General features: G+C 38.8%; 1 long non-coding RNA gene across 3 annotated transcripts in view; it reads right to left on the bottom strand.

The window, feature by feature from the left end:
* LOC122217350 overlaps positions 1-19,195 on the bottom strand; it is a 452,982-nt gene that overhangs the window by 14,596 nt on the left and 419,191 nt on the right. The window contains exons 7-8 of one of the 3 annotated variants that reach the window (XR_006201426.1): positions 12,071-12,175; positions 3,866-4,141 (exon numbers count right to left, since the gene is read on the bottom strand). This is a non-coding gene — a long non-coding RNA (uncharacterized LOC122217350). Of the gene's footprint in view, positions 1-3,865; positions 4,142-6,067; positions 6,136-12,070; positions 12,176-19,195 lie in introns of those variants that run through there. The other 2 variants (XR_006201427.1, XR_006201428.1) reach the window with 2 other exon arrangements.

Raw genomic sequence — 19,195 nt, 5'->3', positions numbered from 1 at the left:
AAGACATGTAAGAAAAAAGAACCTCTCTGTACCTCTAATTCTCCTCTATATATTTATTGTCACTTCTTTTCAGTACCACGGATAATTCTTGGTGCGCAGTAAGCATCCAGTCTGGTACAGGGTTGACCAAATATCCATGCACATTACAAACACAAGGGACCTTCTGAAAATGCAGATACTCACTCCCCTTTGCTTGGTAAGATTCTGGTTCCCTAACTCAGTAGTGCTGAGTGGGGGACGGTAGACAGAGGTTTTGATTTTGCTTTTACGTCATTACAGTTGGTTCTAATCCCCTGTCCTGCTGACCAAATTTTGAGGAACTACAAGGAGGAAACTGAACTGGGGGCCAGAAGACTATGTTCAAGTTGTCATTTCAACTCCATGTTCTATCTGATGTTTCAGTGCCTAATCAGTTTCCCAATCTGTGATGTGGAATTAAAAAGCACTAAATATACTCCACACCCAGTGCAGAGCCCAGTGTGGGACTTGAAATCATGATCCTGAGATCAAGACCTGAGCTGAGATCAACAGTTGGATGCTTAACTGACTGACTCACCCAGGAGCCTAAGCATTTACTCATTTGAATCAGTGCTCTTGGTTGGCTGATTTTGGAAGATTCTCTTAATTCAGGATATCTTGATCTTCACACTAGTGACATTTTGGGAAGGGTAATTCTTTCTTGAGAGGGTGGTCTTGTAAACTGTGGGATGTCTGGCAGCATCCATGGCTTCTACATACCACATGGCATTACCACTACCCCATTCTTGATAATCATAAAAGTCCCCATATGTTACCAAATGGGGGGGGTACCAAAGTACACCACCATCTCCTACTGAGGGGACCACTGTTGTAATTCAAATTTAGATATTATCTTATTACTCTAAGAATACCCTATGGATGTTTTCAATTTAATAGTCGAATTATCTTCATAGTATCTCAGACAATGACAATTGCGTCGTGCAATGAGTTTCAGGCTGGTCTGTGTTCCCTAAACACAGAGTGAACTTCATCTGTAACACTGGTCTGTGGCTGGATCACTAACCACAACTTTCCCCCTTCTTTGGTTTCCTGTGAGCCCACCCCATTTTTTTCAGCTTTACCCATCTTATTGACACCACGCTATGCTGCCACTTTTCAGGACCCAGAAATGGCGATAAAGGAAGATTAGATTATATGCCATACCAGTCTTCTTTGTAAGGAACCTCAGAGCGATGTCACATTAGTTGTGAAAGATGTTTCCATTTCCAAACCTGAGAATAACGATGGCACCAGAAAATCCGTAGAGACCTTCTAATAGAGACATCCTCTTCTCAGATGTTAGGAGACAGAGGCCCAGGTATTTTAAAGGACTTGTCAATGTCTCTTATGACAAGACAGTGTTAGATCCTAGATGGAACAATGCCAAGCCCTGACTCAGTCCACTTTTAATTTTATTGCAGTTTGCTGCCTTCCCTAATGCTTTGAAAATCATATAATGTGTCTTAACTATAGAGATTGCTAAAGAAGAACAAAAACTGACAGCAAATCCCAAATCTGCAATGCCTGTTACTTACACAAGGCAGTTAAGATATTTTCCACAAGGCTTAGATCTGTCTCCATTGGAAATCACACACGAAAATTAGCCTTGTGAATTGTTATAGACAAAATGTTGTTTACAAGCTCAGTATACGTTCTGATGTTTTACCCAGGTGATAAAATATTTCAAACTCCTGCTTAATCTCCTAGTAATAGTTCAAAATTGACTTTTGTTTCAATGAAGGTGGATAATGAAATAACCATGATGGTAAAGTCATTCTTCAAAAAAGACTTACATTAACACTTTGAGATTTTACAAGGGTCTTGCTGTTTTTCCCCCACGAGCATCGTAAATGCTGAGCCAACCTTCAGAGTTATTACCCATTTATTAATTAACAATGGCCCTCCCCATCTTTCCACCTGCATACCATCTACTGCCCATCCCCAGAATAATTTCACTACGTCTAAGCACATTTATTAGAGCAGACAGAGGAGCAGGTAGAGAAAGAAACATTCAGTGAAGTTCATTTTTTCTATTCCAAAGCAGGTCCTACAAGATCTCATGGGACTTATGCTGCTTCACACTCCATCTGTGATCGCTGAGCCCAAGTCCCTTGATAGTAACCACTCCGCCACTTAGCCTTAAGTTAGTTTCAGCAATTTTTTTTTTTTTTTTTGTAGCAGCTTCTTTTACCTGGTAAGCAATCACCTCACTGGGCTTCCTACCTCATGCATCTCTTTAGCTTACCCCCTCTATACAAACATCCCATGTTTATTTGAGTGGAGCTTTTACGTCTACTGGCACCAACCTTAACCCCAATCTAATGAGACCTCTTGAGCCAGGCCACATACTTCTCAACAACTTGCTACATCAATCCCAGGTTCATACTGGTGTTTGCAAGTTGGGTGGTTTTAGCTCCGTGCACATTTTCCCAGTGAAATGACATTTTATTGTGGCCATGCTGTTGGCCTTTTGAAAATAAAGTACTTGCAGCAATGGTCCTTACTGCATATATTAGGAAACACAGGCCCGAGTACAATAAGGACCCTTCCAGATGAGGTTCAAAATTCTGCTCCACTAATAATTCATTGTAGCCTTTCTATCAAGCATGGCATGTTGTGAATAACCCAAGTTATAGAAAATGAGGATAGCGCTTCCCTCAGCCTACTCCTAAGCCTAGAAACCTTTGAAAATAAAAGCCGTTAGGCCACCTGGACATTGTATTTCACAAATTCTCATAAATTAACATCATGTTGTGGGGATTAAACACATCGGAAGGCAATCCTTTGAATTAAAATGGTTTTACGCCTCATAATAGGCATACGATTCTAACAGAGAATAAACTATTAAGCAAAGTGTTTATGGGGGGCATTTGCTGATTTCCAATGGTGTAAACACCCACGCCACAACCATCATCAAGCTACCTGTGCGATGTCACACAGTGTGGTGAGGGGAAGAGAGATGCAGAATCAGCCCTGGAGGAGTAGTTTGCACCCAAGAGACAGAGGCCTCACCGATGGCTTAGGAGGAGCTAGTGTGGACTGCTACCCAGGGGATCTCCATCAGAGGGGGACATTTAAGGTACATGAAGTAGAGAAATGCTCTCCGTGGCCTTGCAAACAAATCAAGTGTTCTCGGAGGATTAGCACCTTTGGGCCTTGTTACGTACTGAGCGTGTCCCCCTAAATCCTATGTTGACATTCTAATCCCACAGTGTTGGTATTTGGAAGTGGAGCTTAGGAGATGATTAGGTCATCAGTGTAGACCCCTAATGGATGGGAGTCGTGCCGTTGTAAGAAGACATGACATGGGGCACCTGGGTGGCTCAGTTGGTTAGGCGTCTGACTTCGGCTCAGGTCATGATCTCGCGGTCTGTGAGTTCGAGCCCCGTGTCGGGCTCTGTGCTGACAGCTCAGAGCCTGGAGCCTGCTTCAGATTCCGTGTCTCTCTCTCTTTCTCTCTCTCTCTCTGACCCTCCCCCGTTCATGCTCTGTCTCTCTCTGTTTCAAAAATAAACGTTAAAAATTTTTTTTTAATAATAAAAAAAAAGACATGACAGCGCTCTAGGGTTCCTCCCACCACGTGAGGACTCAGCAGGAAGACAACCATCTGGAGTAGGAAGAGGGTCCTCGTCTGACACCAAACCTGCCAGTGCCCTGCCCTTGGACTTCCCAGCCTCTAGAACTGTGAGAGATTAATGTTTCAGTGACCCAGCTTATGGTACATTTTTATAGCAACCCGAGTGGATAAGACATACATCATCTACAAAGCTATTTCAATCACAAAATCTCAAGAATTTATTTCAGACTTAGTCAGAATCTGTACTTTACAAGATTTCTAGGTGAATCGCATCAATATTTGGGAAGCACTGGTCTGGAGTATCATCTCATTTTAACATAGCCAGAATTTCTTCACAATGGTCAGATCCATCGATACAGTCATGTTCTGCTTCAGAAAGTCACCTGCCAACATAGTCCGGGCCTCACTGTGCCAAAGAGACACGTACACTCACCCCTCTTCTCAGGACAATGGGTACATCCCTGTGCCAGTACATTTGCCTGCTGAACGATACAGAGATTGAGACTCAAATCTCTTAGAGGAGAAAATTCTCCTTTATTCATGATGCTGCAGGAAAAGAAAAGGTTCTCATTTAGTGATTTTTCCCCTCTATGTATTTTACTCGCCTTTGTAGACATCAGCCAAAGTTTTTCCACAGTCAGGGATACCACGTACAGAAATACCAGACATAGCTGAAACCTGGGGTTAACTATGCAGAGCGGATGACTGTTTCTGGTAGGGAGAGCAGCCATGACAGGGTCAGACAAGCAAAGGAGGGCAGAAATAAAGGACCCGGCACAGCAGTAGGGAGAGAGGATAGAGCATGTGGGTTAGACATGTTTCTTTCCCTGTCTCCACGTTTTTGCCCTATGCAGGGCATCAACTCTTCCGTACTCCAATCCTAACTCTCAGAAAATGAAGCAAACCCTTTTTTCTTCCATATCATGTCCTTCCCCCTGTGTCCCTCCCACTCCCTGCCCCCCCCCCACCTCTTACCCAGATATTTCTTTCCATCATTTAGATCACCTCTTAGATTCCCTGCCTCATGATTCAATGATCCCTTAGGGAGGCAAGCATAATGTTGCTCAAAATCATTGATTTGTATTTAGGCCATCTGTAAATCCATCACAGCTCTGACACTGACTAGCTGGCTGCTTTTGGGCGATTCCTTGACCTCCCTGGGTCCGTGTCCTCATCTGTAAAATGAACCTAATAATTCAGAGCCAAAAGTATCCATGAGATCATAAGCTTCGAGCAGCTCCTGGTATGTGGTTAGAACGTAAACACAGTGGCTATTCTTATTCCTTTACTTCAGTATTTAGTACATGTCAAACCCTCCACCAAAGCTGTTCTCCTGAGAGTCACCAGAGATCTGCAACTGGTCAAGTTCATTGGCTCTTTCCCAGACTGTAGTCTCAAGTATTTTATTGTTTTGCTATACTTGCCACAGAAAAATGCTTTCAGTTTCACGGTTGTTTTTATTGTTGATAGGAATTTATGCTTGTTGCTTCTGACAAGGCATTTTGTTCTTTGTAAAAGCTTAACGAAGGCTACCCTTCTATGAGAAAAACTTCACCACTTCTCAGATTGTGGCAATACTCCCGGTATTGATTTGTTTGAGCTTTGCCAAGGACTGGAAACATCATGAACAAAGGCATCAGGCAAATCCTAGCTTTGCCACTCAGTACCTGTCATCTTAAGCAAGTTATTTAAACTCCCTGAGCCTCAGCGTCCTTTGGTGAAAATTACCTATGTGTAGAACCTTGAAGTTTAGGAGCGAAAACTGATAATACACAAATACTGAGCATGACACATAGTACTTATTCCATACATAGCATTTTACCCTTTCCTGCTTTATAGCTCATGTATTAATTGCTTCAATGTATGAGGGGGGGAAAAACTTAGATTCCACAAAACCTGTATTCTTAATTTTTGTTCCGTAATGATCCCTTCTGCCACTTACTTATGCCACATTGAGCCATGAGCCGCTGTTCCTAATGACATATCTGCCTGTAGATACATCACGCTTAACATCTGAACACAAAATTTGGATCTCCAACTATGTATTGCTTTTATGAATGTCTTCTCATTCTTCCTTCAAATCCCATAAAATGCTATGCTTTGTAAAAATGCATTTGTTGATAACACGCCTTCTTAAAGACAACATTTGGGACAGTATTATAAAAATAGACCTTTTTTGAAAAGAAACACTTCAACAGGTCACGGAAAACACCAAAACTCAAAGTCACTGCAGTATGATCTTAAGCAGTGCAACATACAAACCCCCTTCAGATCAGATCCCTAGTTTATTTACTGTGGTTTATTCGTTAGGCATAATTGTTTTACTACAATTTGAACGGTAAAGTCCACTTTCTTTGATTTATTTACTTTGAGGTACTGTGTTAACAGAGACCCACTATTTTTTGGTGAAAGCCTTTTGTGTTTAGATGTGAAAAAAAATTGCAGAATTCATTTTTCTTAACATCGCTGCAAGAAAGCTGCTTTCCTCAATGTGCACACCTGATCCTGAAACACTTAGCTTCCTAGACGCACAGAAAGACCTGAAAGAAAGACCAGAAAGGTAGGAAACAGTAGCAAATAACTTATAATCACTTTATTAGGCATTCATTGTCTCAGTCAACATTGCCTCAGTCCTGTTCCCACCAGGATCTGTGCTAGATCCCTAGGAAGACCGGTGCCCTGTCCTCAAGAAACTCACAAGTCACACAACCCAAAGCCAAAAGTCACAAAGTAAAACCTATGTACTTCTTACTTTAAGGGTTTTGTTTGGTTATGAGACAGCACACAAGTGGGGGAGGGGCAGACAGAGATGGGGACAGAGGATCCAAAGTGGGCTCCACGCTGACAGCAGCGATGCAGGACTCGACTCATGAACTCTGAGATCGTGATCATGATCTGAGCTGAAGTCGGACGTTCAACCAACTGAGCCACCCAGATGCCTCCAAACCTATGTACTTCAAATGATCTGGGGTTGGTGGGGATAAGGAATCAGTGTGTGGGCATCTCAGACTCACACAGAAGACAATCAACACGCCTGGTGACGTGTGTTTTGACGATTACTTCGCAAAGGGAACATCTAGTTAGGCCACGATCAGTGGGTACTTGTTATCACCTCATTTTAGGTTTGGATATGCAGATAAAAAGGACTTTCAAATGTTGTTTACGACCGTGCAAGTACCAAAAGATTAATCTGGGGACAAGACACAATGCCTAACCAAACTCATTTAAACAATGTACTACATCCTTGTTACACTTGAATGACTCCCAGAGCTTCGAAATGCCAAATTCTCTCTGGCAGTGGATATTAAAACTGTGATAAAAAATCTAACGGAATTAAAGCATGCATGATCACCCCCCTAAAAAGGTAATGTGTATATATGTGAACCATGCATAGAAAGTAGCTTTTAGGTTGGAGACGTGAAACTAGCCTGCCTGGGTTTCTTTATCAAAAAAGAGTGAGGTGGAGTTACACCAGGTCTAAGTAGACTGTCAAAGTTCTACTTAAAAGGGAACAATACTTTGATTTTATAAGGTTAGAAAGGGAGTTCTCCATCAACAGTCTCCATGCCTTAGAATCTACTGGAATGATACAAATTAAAATGCCATTTGAAGATCAAAGGACATTGCCCATTGGTGGAGTGAGTGGAAAGGCAATTAAGAAATTTAAAGACCAATCTTTGAACGTAACACTGCTATATCATAAAAGGGCAAATTTTACACTGCAAAGTAGGACGGAGTTTATAATCCTAACATACAGAAACTTCCATACTATTATTTTATAAAAATCTTCCTACGCACATTCTTATCCTTTTTTTTTTTTTTAACGTTTTTTATTTATTTTTGGGACAGAGAGAGACAGAGCATGAACGGGGGAGGGGCAGAGAGAGAGGGAGACACAGAATCGGAAACAGGCTCCAGGCTCCGAGCCATCAGCCCAGAGCCTGACGCGGGGCTCGAACTCACGGACCGCGAGATCGTGACCTGGCTGAAGTCGGACGCTTAACCGACTGCGCCACCCAGGCGCCCCAGCACATTCTTATTCTTGATATGCACCCCAAGAGGCTTATGAAGACTGTCGGACGATTTCCAGTTGGGATGAGTAAGTAGGGGAATCGCCCTCATCAGCAGTGTGGCCTCTCCACCTCAGAGCCCCACCTGCTCCTGCCACAACAGGCAAGGCTATTTGACACTACCCTGGTGACTACAGTCTGGAGACGCTGCTGGTGTATGAAGCACGAATCAGACATTATCTATCACCCCAAGCTGTTGCTTCAAGTTCATTAGAGTAGCTACCACTTTGTAAAGCAAAACAGCCTCCACACAGACATATGGATAGACTGGCTTGGGAAAGAGGGGTGAGTTAAGAAATCAAGGACAGGGAAATTTTCCTTCTTGCTCTCCATACCCTAAAAACTCTAATGACCTGGCTCAAAAAAAGATTCTTTGTGTACAATGTTAGGATAAAGCCCGTGCAATAAAACGCTTTCAATTATTTTTGTAAAAGGACTAAAAACATGCATGACTAGCATGACTACTGTCAACTTTTTTTTTTTTTTCCAAACGCGCATATCACTCGGCTTTAGTACAACACATCTCTGAGCATGCTTCACATAATATCATAGACACACTGTCGATTTTTGGAAGCTCTTTTAAGTGCTCCTGGATGACTTTTCAGGCTGTAGATTTTTGAGAATGAGAATTCACCCTGCTAAGCAGCAGGGCTATTATGCATCATTGATCTCTCTAAATGTAGTTTTTGACCTAAGATGGATGGGCGTTAACTTCTCAGAAGTCATCTGAGTAACACTGAAAACCATTAGAATCACAAAAAAGCTGCTCAGAATAGAATGGTTTACATTTCTCCTGTCCACATTTGCCATCCCCACTGGGTTACTGCTCAGTGCATGGAAATAGCGCTGAGCATCACATGTACTTTCCAGGCCTCGAAGAGCCCCATCAGAGCAAACTGAAATGGGGACAAAGTGAGGTGTTGTGACTTGAATCGTCTCTCCATTGTTTCACGCACGCAGTCGTTGAACCCGTTTGGAGACGCGAGAGCTCTCTCTCCCAAAACTGCTTACCATCTATTGAGACTCACATTTCAAAATAACACAGCTGTGGGCATAAAACTGTAGGAAGAGAAGGGTATCCCTTACTCTCCACAGAGAATTATTCCTTCCCCGGGAGTGGTTTCTGGGGAAAGCAGAGCCTGAAACTGCACAGGGCTAATGGCAGCTACTGTTTCTTCCCCTTTAGGCTACGTGAGAGCAACATATTACTTCAGATCAACCAAACTGATTGACAGTTAATTATTCCCTGGCTTCTTGGAGCCAAGGGCAACACTGTTCTAGGCATTGCAAATACAATCGGCTAAGTAGGCAGACAAGAAGCTGGTTCTCATGGAGCTGCCTTATGAGTGGGGGCAAGACAGGAGATAAACACAGGGACTCACAGATGCTTTCTGAAGGCTGTGAGAGCTTTGAATGAGGGACCCTGGGAGATGGGCCAGGCCAGAGACTCATTGGAGAAGCTGGTGGTAGAGGAGGAGAACAGGACAAGTTTTTCCCAGGGACAGGAGAACCCGCAGGTGGACCTGAACCCAAGGAAAGAGAGAAGTGAAGAACCCAAGTAAAGAACGAAAAGCAATCGTGAAAACTGTGAGGCAGGGAAGAGAAGGTGTTTGGAGAAATCCGATGAAGGCAGCGTAGCTGGACCAAGGTCAAGAGGACAAGGATAAGAAACGAAAAGGGGGACATGGGTGGAGTACAAATATAGAATTTTGTGGGAAGTGGTAAGCAGCTGCCACTTGACCTCCTCTTTCTTGGAGAACCACTGCTGGTAGGAATATGTAACAGGAATATGAAAAGACACATGCCAGGAAATCCAGGCCTTACAGTGTTAACTCAAGACAAAATGCATTTAGCTTTCCCCCCTAAATATAGATAAACGTTGTCTGCTGTAATTTGGAATCCTGTAACATCACCTTAAGTATCTAAGTCTTTAATTTTTCCTATCATTTACCATAAATTGGGTGTAAGATTTTTTTATTTTATATAACTACTCGAGAGAATGTAATTATTTCTTTCCATTGTTATTCTAATGGGAATTGTGGCATTTTTTTTTCTCAGATGTCTTTCCGTGTAGCTTATTTATTTGGAGATCTTCATTTGTTGCTGTCAGATGCACCGAAATAGATACTTAGGCCTTTTCTGATAAGCAAATATTGCATCCGCCCTATCCCTTCTGCTATCCATCCTGTCATGTGTTTGAAGATGACTTATTTTATTTTTTCCCGAATGTGGTAGTAGTCTATATTTAGTTCTCTATGATGACAAATACTTTAATCCTGAAGACTAATCAAAGATATCAGCTGAGGTCAATGCGTATCTGTTAACAAATGTTTAAAGAAGAATAAAAGGTACCTGTTGCATTAACCTCTGCACAGCGTATCTGAATTACTCTTATTTTGGGGGAGGGCACATAAGCATGATGTTTTAATTAACTGTTTATAGTTCTATTAATTTTTTTGGAAAAAATAACTGAGTGACTACTTAAAAAAACTAAAAATGACCCAATATTGCTATATTTTCAAATTATTACTTTGGATTTCCTTCTTGACACACAGATTCTCTTCACACACACACACACACACACACACACACACACACACACACACATTTTTTTGCTTAAAAACATTTCTTGGTTGTTTATTTTAAGTGCCTCTTTTAGAAACACAAGTACTCAAATTGTTTCAAATGTTACCTGAGGGATTCCCTCCTTAGATTTGGGGAGAATTCAAAATGACATTGAGCAAATCACCTTGGCTCTATCTCAAGCATGAAAATTTCCATTTTATTTTTAATATGCCTCAGTGCATTCAAAATAAAGCCTTTTACATTTCAAATGCATATGTGATGGGAACATACTTTAAGTCCTAAACTATGACTTCAATCAATGTGTAAAAACTTGGATGGCCTAAGGATTTTTAAATCCTCTTAAATGTCAACTCAGGCCACCAGACACAAGAAAAGTATATTTGGTTCATATTTAAAATATTACTTTCCTCTAATTAAGCAAATGTACATTATAAAATCTTTAAAGTTCTGTAAAAATAAAGAGGTTTTTACATGCATCCCATATTTTAAGCACAAATATTTATGTGAAAAGGGTAGATGAATTTAGTTATTTCTGCAAAGGCTATGGAATTTGTCTTTTGTTAGGATTATTTTTTGTTTGTTTAAACTATTAAGGATCATTTATTTAGAAAAAGATTCCAATTTACAGCTAATGGTATAATTTAATGTGTCTCAAAATGCAACTGACCTTTATCCAATAAATTATGAATGAGTTTATAACTACTACTATGGTTCCTGGCCATTTGAAAAGGACAGAATCCAGCTCTGGAGGAAAGTATGATGATTAGCATACTGATTCGACTTTAGAGTATTTTAATGATTTGGGAATATTGCCAGAGATCATTTATGTTTTAAGATTTATGTAAAATCTTCCTAAATTCAGTTATCCCCAGCTCCTGTGTCTAATACATAATAGTCGCTCAGTAAATATTTGTTGAAGATTTTGAAGGACACTCTAAACTGAATGGTTGAGTGTTCAATGAGTGGTCCTCTACATAATATTCTCTACAATCATTTAAAAAAAGCATGGTGTTCTCATCCCCAAACATACTGTGCCACCTAAAGATCTGTGAAGCTCTATTTGTGTTTAAATCCTACTTTGCCCATCCTCAACCCTCAAGAGAGATGAGAGAAGCATACTGTGTGTCACCCTTTTTATCTCCCCCCCCCCAGAACATTCTTTGTATCTGCCCTTCAAAGAGAGACAAACCAAATGTAATGTTTTGTCTTAATATACTATGTTGAATGCACCAATTGTAGATTACTCCTAGGGATCATATGCCACACTAGACCAAAAGCCCCACAAGGAGAGCAGCTGGGTGAATTTATGGATCTGTGTGTCTATACCACCTTGCCATAACATCGGACAGATTGGAACCTGAATCTCTCTCATATTAATTAAATACCAAATGCTCAACAGTACGTACCAGGAAAAAAGAACACTTGGGTCTTGATACTTATTAAGCTGGGTGTTTCTAGGTTGGTCAGGCAGCTAAGGTAAATACAGTTAACCCCTCCACTTTTTGAAGTGGTACTCAGGAAGACGTAATTGAAAAAGGACTTCCTACTGCTGGCTTATCAGTCTTGGAATGGAGCATTCTCTATTTTAGACACTAAATGGAGGGTTGAAGGATGCTAAAGAGAGTCATTCTTAGAAGATCCCTGGGTCTCCAGACACGACTGACAAAGTTAGCACATCTTTCCTGGTTTCATGTCCTCACAAGAGCCAATACAATGCCGTGACTTTTTTTTTTTTTTTTTTTTTTTTTTTTGACTGTGGTCTCGTAGGGATCCAAACTTGGTGAAAAAATGTGTAAGATTTTTTTTTCATAAATTTTACCTTTCTTTCCATTCCCGAAGCAGGTCATCTTTTCTGCACAGAGACTGTGTATATACTCCTTAAAAACACCAACAAATAAGGATGTATTGTTGACCCATTGTTAATCTACAAACACAGAAGAGGAGAAAAATGGTGCTGGCAGTTATTCTGTCTACCCAACTCTTTGAAACATAATCACTCACTGTCAATCTTTTTTTCCCCTCACATAAGGGCTATGAAGTGAGTTTCCTAACTACCCTTCAGCTAACACATAACTTCCTTCAAGGAAAGAGCACTACTTCACCTTAATTGGTATTGTTTCTTTTCATAGTTGGTGCTATCACTGGCTTCATGACTTATGTGGATTCTATGAGCAGCAGATGTACGGAAAGGGCTTTAAGTTGCTTGAGACAAGGAGAGACAGGTAGTAAATCTAAAATACGAAATTAGAAAGTAATTCTGGAAGAGAATAGACCTTGCTGATTTTATTGCCATCCTCAAAGCAGACTGGGAAATGGTATAACATTCCCTTTGACCAGCAAAGTGAAATAGACAAAAGCAAATTCTACCCTAGTAATTATTTTCTTTCACTTAAAAATAGCCTTCGCTTTAGCAGACAGAGACTTACAGAACAAACACCAAATATAATAAACTTCTAATTATGTGTTAATGCAGGAGATGTGGTCGGGGTAATACAAAGGGATCGACAAAGACATTAATCTCTTAGTTCAAGAATTTTCAACCTTAGTTTACTGGCACACAGCAGACACCCGCCGGCCTGCCCCACATCTAAGTTCCACCTCCCAACCATCCGGGTCCCGTGGGCACTTGATTTAAGTAAGCCAGTCACAGGATCCCCAAGATGAAAAGCATTTAAAAATTGGAAGGTACACAAAAATATTCCTCTCCCATTATTTAGGATTTGTCTTTTCTTTCCTTTTTTTTTTTTTTTTTTTTTCTGTGAGACCTTTTTAAAAACAAAGGTCATCATTTTGGATGTGAAGAAGTAAAACTTGTTAGTTTTTGGTTTTGTTTTGTTTATCACTTAAGAAAAATTTACAACAGTTGGAGTCATTCTTCATTGCCAAAATCATAAATATCATATCATGTCATATCATGTGAAAATACGCGTGTCAAAGGATTTGTGGTGAAGGCGGCCCTTTATAAACCCCAAAATTCTAACAATCCATTACTTTAATGCATATATAAAACTACGAGGATTTTAAATACATACATATATATATATATATACACTTATTTACACTGGCAGAGTTATTCTAAAGAAATTTAAAATTAGAAAACATTCATGACCTTTCATGTTGGTTTCTTACAAACCTGGGGCTGTTTTTATTCACCCTGTTCTCTCTACTATTAGACTCCCTCCACTCAAATCCTGAAATGTTCTCCAAGAATTAACTGAAGACTCGCATGCTCTATGGAGCCTTCTATGATCTATCTCAGTTGAATGAAGACTTCCTTTTGGTTTGAATCTTTCAGCAAATGCATACCATAGCTTTTACCAAGATCATTAATACTGGAGTAAATTTCTTTCAGATGAGTTTTTTTTTTTCAAAAATATAATATCAATAAAATAGCTATGTATTATTGATGCACAGTATTTCAGCTATAAATGTCAAATCTCCAAAGTTAGGTTGATAGGTGGAATAGTTTTTCTTCTTTACTAATCCTTAAATGAGGTTGTATCTATTTTTTCTGTCTGGAAGAGCTGCTCTCCTTCTTGACCCAGAATATTCTTATTCACGTTTATGGGCCAAAGCAAATGTGGCCTCTTTTTGAAACCTCCCCTAATTTGCACCTGCATAGCCTCCCCTCTGAGCAACCCCAGCCTTCTGCTTATCTTTACAAGACAGCACCATGCATCTTGACCCGTAATGATTCCTTTTCTTGCCTACCCATCAGTACCCATTGAGTTAGTTCCTCCAGAAGATGATTATTTATTTATCTCTGAATCCTCAGTAGCTAGCATAGTGATTACTCCATAATAGAAGCAAACATTTATTAAAAGTATTATTAGTTGAATGCCAGTCATAACATAAACTCCCGTGTAATGTTCCGTCCATTTAATTGTTGGTTTTAAGAACCACAATAAATCAAAAGGATTACTTATCACTTTGGCCCACTTCAGAAAAAAACAGTATTCAGTTTGGCTAATTTCAAAGCACTTATGTTACCCAAACTAGAATTGAAGAAAGGACAAGGAAGGAACTTAAGAGGTAAGTTTCAGAAATATAATTGAATAGAAGTTACTGTGAAGCAGTCCATCGTTAGTGACGATTTCTGAAATATTTCTTTAAAATGTCCTAAAGAAGATTATGAAAAATTTCACCCTTTCTATCTTTGATCTGAGAGAATGAACTACTTACCCCTGTTTGGCATATAATGAATAATTAACAACTAAAAAATATATACACAATGGCAAGAATGAAGTTAATAGAGAGTTTATCCCCAAGACACAAAGAACATGAAAGGGTGGACTGTAGAAATAATCACCTGTATTGTATCTTTGAGAATGAATGTCATAAGATAGTAATGTTTACTGACATGACGCGATGATGAATTTTAACATTTTGGGAAATTTCCAACTTTTCACGGGTTTACTGGAACATAAAAAGTCCTTAAATCTAATAGTACGACAGGAAATGGACTATTCTAGTTGGCTTAGGTTATGGTGATATTTTCAAACACGATTCAAGAATTTCTGCAACCCCTTGTCTGAGATGAATTTTAAAACCATGACTTCCAAACTGCATTCCCCAGACCAGTTAAAACATCACCTACAAACTTGTTACAAATGCAAATTCGCAGGCCTTTCCTAGACCTGAGAAATCAGAAACTTGGCATGAGGTCAACAGATGTGTGTTAACAAGGACTCCAGATGATTCTGATATATGTTAAAGTCTGAGGACCACTGCATTAGTTTCACAGAAATCTGAAAATTTGTCCACAAATACTCTAGCTAGAAATTCTCAAAATAAGAAACTCATGCTCTGGTCAAAATGTTTAATCATAGGACAGTCCTCTTTTTCTCTTTTCTCTCACCCAGCTCTTTACTGCTTTGTCAAGTTTCTCTATGAGGTCTCTAAAAGCAAGGACCATTTGCTTTAGAGTGGGCATCTGAGTCACAGGACTATCATTTCACTTAGAAATAACCCGATGATAGTTATTTTGATTTGTGGATCCCATGTCTATGGTTTGAATGGTTCCTCAACAGGTGACCCTCGTTTTGTTTTGTTTTGTTTTGTTTTTTCTAATTTCAAGCTGGGACTGTTTGCCTAATTCTTTGCCCAGCTCTGGGATCTGAGAATGAGGAAAACCCTAAGCAGTCCCGTAATACTAGCTTCAACTTAAAAACATCAGGTTAAATGAAACAATTCAGGAGAAACATAACCCATTCATCTCAACCTGCTACTTATCTCTCAAGCTTCTTTTACAAGTATTTATTTATTGACATGTAAATAACTTTGTCCAGAAACTCTCTGGTATTTACCATATTCCTGAAAAATAAATTTTAATGATTAAAAACTTGTTTTAAAACAAATCATGACTTCTCATCTCTTCATTTTACAGAAAATGAAACCAAAGTTCAATATATATGTTAAATAGTTATATATGTCTTGTATATATAACTATATACAGATGCACATACGTATGTGTATACACACATTTTTCAGCAAACTTTGTTTCTGCTTTCAAGTAGATTACAAGAAAATAAACTATTAACTTTGGCTTCATTTCCTACAAAATTAAAAGTTAGAAGGTGAGTATCATTTATGGTTTTGCTTCTTCTTTATCTCAAAATTTAAAGAATTCTATGTATTCTATAATATATACACATGTGTATGCATGTGTGTATAAAGATTAGAGTAGCAGCTGGAAAATGAACACATCCATAAGATATAGTAATTTTACACTCTTTTGAAAGTTGTTTATAGGATACTATTTTTAATCTTACAAATATGTCTTCTTATAAAAATGTAATGATGGAAACATGCTATTCTATCATCTCTTGAAAATCAGACACTGATAACATTTTGACTTTGTAATTTTTGCTCATAAATAAAATATGAATTATAAAGAGTTTTAAGTCCCAGAGGTCATAAATTTAGTGCAGAGAAAAAACTGAATCAAGTATAAAGTGACCAGGCAATTTTGATAGTGTTATTACTATCTTTGACTCATTTTGAATAACATTAATACTTTTGTTCTATTCATTGAGAGCCTTTAGCCAAAGCTTTCTTCCAACTGTTTTGTTTGGTTTATGACCCCTAATAAGTCCTATATTTTCTGAGTTTTTCCCCCTTTTGCTCTCCCTGAGATGTTTATAGCACTTTGTCCACTTTCAACTACAAAGTTCTGCTTCTGTTGAGAAATCTATCAATTTTACTGATTCATAATCGAAATGACTTCATAAAGATAGAATTGGTCAGAGGAAAAGAGCTTTGAGAACCTGTTAGTGGAGCCTCATTCTATAGTTAAGAAACTAAGACCAGGGTAAGAGTTAGAATGCAATTGTTTTTCTGTACACAATTTGTTCTTATAATTGAAACACATTAAGTCACATAAAGAATGGAATTTTATTTATGGGGAGGCAGTTTTTAGTATACTGGTTAAAAACCTAGACCTTAGTTTCAGGTAATCTTGGTTAGACTACAGGCTATTCAACTTATGTGTAATTTTTAGCAAGTCGTGTAATTTCACTAAACCTCAGTTTTCTTATCTGTTATAAACAAGAATAATAATGGCTCTTACCTCAACAGCTTCAATGAGGATTGAATGAAGCGACTTTTAAAACATTTAGTACAGTGTTAATGCCTCACACTAACAAGCATTCAACTAATGTGATCTAATGTCAAGTACCTCCCGGATTTTGTGTTCCCCTGGAGAGACTACAGATGATGTTGGTGACCTCCCACTATAACTGGTCAATCGTGTACAGATAGTTCCATTACTCTAGTCATAGGAGACCATGATAATGGAAGGCAAAATGAAGTTTAAAGTCTGTACATGTCAGGCTAACTTAAAAGAACAGGCAAGATGTGAAGGAGGGATGGCATTTAGTTTCTTTCTTGAATGCCAGTTCAAATCAGTTGGTGGTGGCTGGCTGAACAGGTTGAACAGATTCTCAGGCTGAATCTCGGCATGACAGGAAAGATGCTCAGATAATTAGGTCATGGTCATGAGAATGACAAGTCCGTGGTTCTATCTCAGGGATTCAGGGTCAACTAAAGACTAGCCACATGACCTACAACACAAAGGAATCTCAACATCCAACAGGAGAAACCTCAAAAGGTACCTGATTAGTGTGATTTTTGTCACTAATATGCATACAAAAGTCTTCCCTGACTTTATCAATGTAATTCTCCAAGTTTGAAATTAGATTATACTAAAATCTAATTATTTACTATTAAAATCATTACTGACATTGTAAAAGCCCACTTCTCAATCTGATTTATCTAAAGAATGATTCATGTCATATTATTTCCTGTATCTCTTTTCACATAAAAATCACAGTTCCCTTGTTCCCAGAAGTGACCTTTCAATGTTTAGTTGCCTTAAGTGAGATACTCAAGTAGATTTCTACATGGGCCCAATTTGTGATGCAACAGTTTTAACCAATTCTCCGATAAACTACTATGGAGTCTGGATTCTATGAAAACACTAGTGAAGAACAAATCATGTGAAAATGAAAAACCTATCAGATGGGCAACTAATACCTACATAGAAGACAGAACATATAAAACGTACCTCAAATGAGAGTATTTTTATTGTGCTTAAGAAAACATAGATTGTTAAAAGTAGGTGATCCTGGAACGTAAAATAAGTATATTTAAAAATTTCCCTCAATTTTTAACATAACTTCACCCATCTTTAGTAAAATTAAAAAGGTAGATTTTTGGTGAGTGAATTTATCACAAAAGGTTTGAACAGAAATAAACCTACACTATGCCTTTTTTTTTTAATGTTTGTTTTTGAGAGACAGAGAGACAGAGCCTGAGCAGGGGAGGGGTAGAGAGAGGGAGACAAAGAATTTGAGGCAGGCCCCAACTCAGCTGTCAGCACAGAGCTGGACATGGGGCTCTACCCCACAAACTGTGAGATCACGACCTGAGTCAAGTCAGAAGCTTAACTGACTGAGCCACTCAGGCACCCCAAACCTATGCTACATCTTAATTCCCTAATGACAGGAGAAAGTTGTAAAAACATATTTTTATAATCTAGAAAAATTCCTTTATAAATTTTTATGACGTTGTAGATACTGTTAAGAAATATGACTAACAATGAAAATCTCCTTGACAAAGATATTTCTAAAAGGCACATTTGAAAAGAATGTTTCTCACAATGGAATCCTGATGGTTTAAATAAATTAAATACCCTTGTTTTTAAAACCATTTTAAATTATTTTTAATGTTTATTTTTGAGAGACAGGCACGAGCCTGGGAGGGGCAGAGAGAGAGAGGGAGAAACAGAATCCGAAGCAGGCTCCAGGCTCTGAGCTGTCAGCACAGAGCCTCATGCGGGCCTCGAACTCAGAAACCGTAAGATCATGACCTGAGCCAAAGTTGGACGCTCAACTGACTGAGCCACCCAGAAACCCCATTAAAAATAAAGTTTCTCATTTTCATCAAATACTTTCAAGTGATTTATGTGTAATCCAATGACACCAACAATTTCCTAAAAAGTTTATGCTCAGTGATCTGTGCACTCCCATCTTTTAGCTCAACTGGCTTCATCTCCAAGTGGCACTGTGAAACTCCTAACCATAGAGATACATTTAAGGTGCCAGGAGGAGGGCAAGTGGGTTTAATGTCTTTGCATCACTTTGGTATCCCTTTAGTGCCATTAGAAAATAATTACTTATGCTGGCCAAATAACATGACAGTCTGGAATCTTAGAGAAAAAGTTAATCTTCTATTTTTGCTTACAAAGCTTACAGTTCATAGTGTTTGACAGGACTTTTTCTATGAAGAAGGTCCAGAGGTAATCTCCTCTGAAACCCAAATTCTAACAAAGCCCAAGTCTACATTCTGTTAATTACTCATTATCCATAGGTCCTGTTATGTGGATTTGGTTTCAAGGCATACTTAGTTTTTAGCCTCAAAGTTTTTAGGCTTTGTACAAAGAGAG

This window comes from Panthera leo, chromosome B1, assembly GCF_018350215.1.
Source record: "Panthera leo isolate Ple1 chromosome B1, P.leo_Ple1_pat1.1, whole genome shotgun sequence".
NCBI lineage: Eukaryota > Metazoa > Chordata > Mammalia > Carnivora > Felidae > Panthera > Panthera leo.
This window is presented reverse-complemented; position numbering and strand designations above follow the sequence as displayed.